Here is an 8,127-nt window from a genome sequence, read left to right as displayed (position 1 = left end):
ACATCTTTGATTGAATGAAAAGATGGTTTGATTTGTTTTCCTAGTTGGTAGACATTGCATAGATGGTCCATAGTGAAGTCTAACTTAGGTACGCCTCTAACTAAGTTTTTCTGAGTAATGTTTCTAAGTGTTTTCATACTTGCATGGCATAGTCTCCTATGCCATATCCATGAGTCATCTACAATTATTTTCAAGCATTGCAATCAAGGTCTAACATGTAAACATTGTTTATTCATTTTCCTTCTACACTAGTTTGTCATTTAAACTAATCAGACATTTATTAGAGAGAAATTTTATGTCAAAATCTTTATCACATAATTGACTAATGCTAAGTAAGTTATGCTTCAAATCATCAACTAATAAAACATTTTCAATTAAAAAAATTTTAGCATTACCAATAATACCTAAGCCCACCACTTTCCTGGTGGTGTTGTCTCCCAATGTTACTTTGCCTCTGGTCCTGGTTTCCAGTAAAATGAACTTCTTCATATCTCCAGTCATATGTCATGAGCATCCACTATCTAGGTACAACATGCTCTCACTAGTTCTTTTGTGAGAGCATCCCTACAATTTCATTCAAGGGTTAGATTTGGGAACCCAAGTGAGTTTGGGTTCCTCCCTATGCTTGCATGAATGAGATGTAAGCATGCTATGCTGTGATGGATGCAATTTAGGTCTCCATACTAGGTGTGTCCTACGGTGAATTATGCATGTACGGGCTGTGTGACCTAGCATGCCACAAGAGAAGCCCCAAACACTGGGAAATAGGTTTACTAACCTATGTGAGTGGCGTTGCCACTTCCTAAAGTTTTGTGATTCATGTAGTGCTAGGGTTTGCTATATTGAGCTAATATGAGTGATGCATTTTCTTTTTCTAGTTCTTTATTTTTTCTTTAAATGTGTTGTTTTGATATGTTAATCCATAAACTTTCCATTTTAATAAATGTTCACTATGATCTACCTCCAATGCAAGTTTGTCTTATCTGTTAAAAGCCTCTTCTAATTCAACATGCGTGGTTTTCAAGGATTCATGTGCTTATGTTAATTCAATATGCTTCTTATTTAATGCATCATACTCATTAAGCAGGGACATGTGATCTCTATCTAAATCAGAATATTCTTTAAATAAGTTAGCATGCTTAGTTATTAAAGTATTAAAATCAATATTAAGAATAGCATGCATTTTTTTAATTTCCTATACGAGTCATGAATTTTTTTAGAAATAAGCAGTAAATCTTTATATTAAAGTTGATATACCTCATCTTGATCCGATTGATCAAGATTATCGTTAGCCATTAAGCACAAATTTGTTACCTCCTCCTCTGCTTCTTCTTCTGACGATTCTGAGGCAGAGTCAGCCCAAAATGGTTTTTATGTCTTCATCTTCCCTTTCTTGTACTTGGCTTTGTCTATGCCTTTTTTCCTTAGCTCGTTGACTCTTTAGGTTGGGGCAATCAGCTCGAAGGTGTCCTGGTTCCTACACTTAAAACAGATTGTATCAGATGAAACTTTAGTAAACCTTGAGCTTTTACCTTCATTCTAATTGTTCTGATGACACCTTTATTTTATTTCCAAAAATTTTTTGAACTGTCGGGTCATCAAGGCTATGTCATCTTCTTCCTCCCCTATAAAGCCTCCACTTTCTGAATTGTTTACTTTTAATGCCACCGTCCGCTACTTCTTTTCACCTGCATCACTTTGCCTTTGACTCAGTCCTTGCTCGTATGCAATGAGTGACCCAAGCAAATTATCAATAGAATAAATGTTTAGGTCTTTAGATTCAGTGATGGCAATAATTTTAGCATTATAGGAACTAGGTAAGCATCGAAGAATCTTGTTAACTTTCTCAGAATTTGAAATTTCTCTACCTAATGCATGCAAGGATGTCATAATTTGGGTGAACCTAGTGTACATGTCAGATATTACTTCGTTAGGTTTCATATGGAAGAGTTCATAATCATGTAATAGAATGTTAGGCCTAGACTGTTTAACTTCACTAGTTACTTCGTACGTGATGCACAGTCTATCCCAAATCTCCTTACCAGTAGCACAGGTAGAAACTCTCATATAGTCCTCAGATTTTAAAGTACAAAAGAAATAATTTAAGCACTTTGCATTTAATTGAGCTAATTCCCTATCCTCATTTCTCCATTCATTGAAAGGCACTTGAGTTTTCACTCCATTCATAAGTTTAAAAGGTGCAGCATAACCATCAATTACTAACATCCACATGCGGTAATTTGTAAAAAAATAGACATTCTATTTTTTTAGAAATCAAATGAGATATTGTCAAAAAGAGGTGGACAGGTTATTGAATAACCCTCCACAGTATTGCAATTACTAAAATGAGCCATGATTTATTTTCAAGGTTTTCTAAAATTCTATTTTTGAAACCCCGCTCTGATACCAATTGTAATTACTAGATGCGCCAAGAGGGGGGGGGGGGGGGGAATTGCGAAAAACTTGTTGCAATAAAAATCCTAAAGAGGGGTTCTATTTTTTTTTTGTTTTTAAAATTTTAACATAAAAATTTAACTAATGCGAAAGCAAGTACTTGAGCATAATTTGCAACAACTAATTCCACAACATTTTCTACAAAGCAGTTATAATGAAAATAAAGTGCAAACAAAAATAAAAGCGATAAAGGAAAAATCACACCAGAGTTTTTATAGTAGTTCGGTCACTTGACATACGACCACTCCCATGAGTCCTCAACTCTGGGAATTTCACTACAAAACTATAGTTCTCCTTTTGCCCCCTCGGCAAGGCGGAGAAGCCCTTATAAGACTCACTTTCACCAACCCGGTGTAGCAGAGTGCCAAGCACTTTTCTCACCTTCCTGGCAACGGCAGCGTGCCTTCTCATTTTTCTCCCTCTTGGAGAAGGCAGAGTACCTTAGAGGACACAAATGTAGAAGATTCTCCCCCTAAGAAAGCCTCCCACAATATCTTCTCGGGCCATAGTAGGAGGAAAGTGCAGCAAGCTCAGAGTAACCGTGTGATCTCCCTCACACTCCTCCCTCACCAAGCCCACCTTCTCCTTCCTCTCACAAACCCTAAAATCTCCTCAAGAGCTCTCACCTAAGGAAACCCTCTCTAATCGTGTTCCCCTCTCTTAGTCACATACCAAAAACATTACTTTTTGATACTTAAAATGGGCTAAAAAAACCCTGAAATTTTTCAAAGTAGCTGTTACCATCGTACAGTACAATTACATATCGTACCGTACGATTAGTACAAATGAGCTTCGTCCTAGTACGAAGATTTATGAATAGGTTTAAACTTCTGAATAAGTTAATACAGTATGATATAAACTTGTATGATACGATAGGGAAAACTCTTCTATTCGTACAGGATGATAGCCGGGACGATCAAAACTCGTCTCTATACATCATAGGGTACGACCTACTTCGTACAGTACGATTAAGAAAAATCAAGGTATCATCCAAGATGATGTCCAGGATGATCAAAACTCGTCTCTGTACATCGTAGGGTACGATATACTTCGTACAGTACGATTACGCAAAATCAAGAGATCTTGTAGGACGAACTCCAGGATGATAAAAAATAGCCTCAGTTCATCGTATATTATGAACTAGTTCGTACCGTACGACGACCAATTAGAAATTAATCCTTGATTTATTTCACTAATCACGGGTTAATTTAAGTAAGTATTCAAAATAAATCGTACAATGCAAATATATTCGTACAATACAAATGGCTAATAAACTTACTTAAACTATTCTGGTGGCTAGAGTTTTGGATTGGTAACACATCATATAGTATGATCGTAGTTGTACAATATGACATGTTCATAGAAATGCGTTTCAGCCAGATCAGATCTTACAGTATGATATAAACTCGTACAGTACGATTAACAGAGATGAAGAAAAAAAATCTATATTTTAAAAACCCTCTCCCCCTGTGTATGTGCATGGTTGCTCAAATTTACATGCAATTTGTGGCCAGACTCAAGAAAAGAGAAAATAAACTAAATGAAGAAATTACAATGTTACAAACTCACACTCCTATTCTTCCCAAACTTGAGTCTTCTTGTTGTCCTGAGTAACTTTTGATCTCTCTGAAATATTAGTACTCACAGATAATAGTACAAATAAAATATATTCAATGATTAGTAAATTAGATGACATTATTTGTCATCATCAAAATCTCATACTATGAGGCATGTATTGCAACACACTTGTTTAGTAGTTTTTATTTTACTATTATTATAATTATAATATATGTAGTAAAATCTAGTTAGGAGGATCATTATTTGAACCTGACATAGAAAAAAACATCAGAAAATTTTGAAAATTTTAAGAACATTAACAAAAGTAGAAATGTTAAACCTAATTCATAAAGATGAACAACCTAGACCCTTAAAATATTATGCTAACCCATTAGTAGATGGCATTCACAAGAGTATTAGTAGGCCAAATATTCAAGCAAATTATTTTGAATTTAAACATGTGATTATCTAGCTCGTATAGAACACACAATTTTTGGGAGACTCTTGTTGAGGATACAAACCTACATATTTCAAGTTTCTTAGAAATTTGTGTCATCTTTAAGTATAATTGAATCTTAGATGACACCGTCAAACTTAGGTTGTTCCTTTTTTCAATAAGAGAAAAAAGAAAAATTTCTACACCATTGTGCATGGAATGATCTAGCCCATAAATTTTTAGCAAAATACTTCCCTCCATCTAAAATAGCTAAGCTTAGGAATGACATACATCATTCACCAAGTTAGATGGAGAGTCAATTTATGATGCAAAAGAAAGGTTTAAGGTTTATTTAGAAAATAACCACATCATGCACTACCATACTAGTTGATTATACAAACCTTATAAAATGGATTGATATAATCAATTAAGTTAATTATAGAAGCTACCACTGGAGGTTTAGTAATCTATAAGCCCTTCAAAGAAGCTTATGCTTTAATTGAAGTGATGGATATTATTGACTTCTAATTATCATCTAATAAATTCAATCCCAAGAAAGTTTCGAATGTCTATGAGTCTGATACATTGTCTATTTTTACTTCTCAAGTAGCTATAATTTCTAGGAAGTTAGATAAACTTGGAGTTAGTTCATCTAGGAAGTGCCTATACTTGTAGATGAAAACTTTGTGGACCACTCAACAACCTGAGTTCATCTGGTATAAAATCCTTAAATGTGATTAATCACAAGAAAAACAATCCTTACTCTAACACTTACAACCATAGTTAGAAGAATCACCCAAATTTTTGTTGGAGAAATAATCAAAATGAGAGAAAAAACTAGAATAACAACTAGCCAAATAATTTTGGAAATCAAAACAAGCCTAAACAAAATTTTGGAAACCTCAAGATGAATTATCCTCTAGGATTTAATACAATTAATTAATATAAGGATAAGAAGCTATCAATAAAAGACTTAGTGTTATAGATGGGGAACAAAATTTTGATCTAAGCTACTGCCATTAGGAACATTGAAAACTAATTAGGGAAGCAAGCCAACTCACTAAATAATAACCCCCAAGGAACCCTTCCTAGCAATACTAAGGCTAATCCTAAGGACAAGGGTAGAGAGTAAAACAAAGTTATTCATCTAAGGAGTGGTGAGGAGTTAGAGGAGGTAGTTAGAAAGAAAGATAAGCTAGAGGAAAATTAAATAGAATCCACTCAACTAATAATACAAGCTAAGCTATACAAAAAGGTGGAAAGGTATATAAGGAAGGTTGTTGAGAGGCCACCAAAAGCATTTCCCCAAACATTATTGAATGAAAATTTAGATAGGAAATTCTCTAAATTTTTGGATGTATTATAAGAATTAACCATTAATATTCCATTTGTAGAAGCCTTAGAGAAAATGACTAAATATGATAACTTTATGAAGGACATCCCTTATAAGAAAAGGAAGTTTGGAGACTTTTTTACTATTACCCTTACTTAGGCGAATGGCCCTTACTTAGGCGAATGGCGCATTAACATTTCAGGTCCACCGTATACTTACAAGTTTGATAAACTTAAGATTAGGTAGACTAGGGTTATGCATATTGTGAAGAGTCCGTATTTTCAATTATCATATATTTTTATCTTTCTTAAGTCAAATCATGTATTTGGTGGATACTAAGCTTGGAAAAGACACACACACACACTCAAGGGAGTGAGTTAGCGATAATATAAGAAGTTAGATTTTTTGAACTATTGCACTATATAATCCATATCGTATTATATGATAAGCTAATAAGAAAATAATTAAAAAGGCTAATTATGATAATTAATGCAATATGAACTAATCATATTGTACGATGTATATCACATAAGATGATTAATTGAAATAAGGATCTTAGCTACCAATCACAAGTTAGCCAATATTTTGATATCTAAATTTTATATTCATCAGATTGGATGATAGGTATCATGCTGTACGATGTAATTAAATCTTTCCTAAATTAATCTTGTGATTAGTGACTGAATTTGGATTAATTGATCTAGTCAGATTGTATATGATGATTTGACCAATCATACTGTACGACTTGATTCCTACATGGGAAGATAATTAAATCATCGCTAATCATACTGAACAATATTTTAAGTCATTTGAACTAATCGTATTGGAAGATGCTCTAAATCGTCCTGGACGATCAGCTCAATTATTTGAACTAGTCGTACAACACGGATTTCTTCGTACAGTACTAAATGAAGTACTTTTCACTAATTATATTGGATGGTCCAAGACTTTGCTGTATGATCAAAGTCACCAAAATTGAATTTAGGTCTTTTTTTCACCTTAATTTTGTTATAAAGACTTGGTGAAAATCATACTCAATGATTAACTCTATTTATTTGAATTCCATCATTGTTATTTTCATGTCTTGGTAAATTCATCTTGCTTCCATACTAAGTGAAAATTGCTACTAGTTTTTTTCAAATATTGAAAAAATCCTAAAATATTATCCTTATTTTTAAGTCAAGCAATTAGTTTTTAAATTTACAAGTTCACTTAGTCTTAACATCCTTATTAAACTTTCATCATAGAGGTTCTTAAAAGTCTAAAGAACCACTTTATGAAGCTTAAAAACTTCATAAAATGAGACATGATAGTTATTTTGAAACCTAGGGTGGAAGCTAGGGTTTGAGTTTTACCTATGTAGGAAGGGTCAAGCTCTTAGGCTTATTTTGATCCTTAATACCTAAGGAAAAACTTTATTTAAGGTTTAAGTAGGAGGATCGTTGGAGTAAGAGTATGATAGCTTGGGATGAAGTAGCTCTCAATCAGTGGAGGAACTTACAACTGGCATCTTCCAAATGACTAGTAATTATTGGGAGGATGTAGAGGAAGCTCTGGAATGCCAAAACAAAAAGAGGAAAATATAGGGAAGCACTGGACTAAGTGTAAACTCTAAATGAAGACTTTTGTTATATTCCTTATTCTATGCTATGTAGCTTAATCAAAGGGCTGGGATTGCTCAATGTTTTTGGCTAGATTATTGCCATCTTTCCCAGATGGTTAGGGAATACCAGCTGAGCAAGGGAGTTATTAATGAGATGAAAATGACTTTGTGTCATTTTACTAATGTGGGGACTACTGGGCTGCGTTTGGTCTAGATTTAATAAGCTTTAGGAATACTCTAAAAATTATTTAGAGTAAATGAAACTAGTAGTTGTGAAGGGATTTGAAATGATTTGAGGGTTTAACCTTCTTGAATACTTTTAGAGGTTTTAATCACTTTGATTGGTCAATAAAGGTCAAGCCACCTAGGATGGACCCTAGGGAGCCTCTAGAGGCTATTTAGCTCAAGTTCAAGGGACTTGATTGAGTGGATTTGAGGTTTAAATGATGGAGACCATGTTCGAATAAGTTTGACCAATTTTGTATGAGTTAACCATGTCAACTCATAATGAATTAACTAAATCTTGTGGAAAAAATTCATGCAAGGTCTAGTGCATCACACTAGGAAGGTTGAATATTTATTAGGATTTTGAGCTGAATCAAAGATATTTGAATTTTATTTAAGGAGCTTGGGGTTCAATGGCTAGGTCTAGGTCACTTAGACTAGTCATCAGATATAAAACACGGTGAGGTTTTAGAATTTTAGGGTTTGAACGACCTTAGCTAAAAATGAGGTTAATAATAT

Source organism: Dendrobium catenatum, unplaced genomic scaffold (assembly GCF_001605985.2).
Source record: "Dendrobium catenatum unplaced genomic scaffold, ASM160598v2 fragScaff_scaffold_1446, whole genome shotgun sequence".
In the NCBI taxonomy this organism is placed as follows: domain Eukaryota; kingdom Viridiplantae; phylum Streptophyta; class Magnoliopsida; order Asparagales; family Orchidaceae; genus Dendrobium; species Dendrobium catenatum.
The sequence above is the reverse complement of the archived record's forward strand: the minus strand, read 5'-3'. Positions refer to the sequence as shown.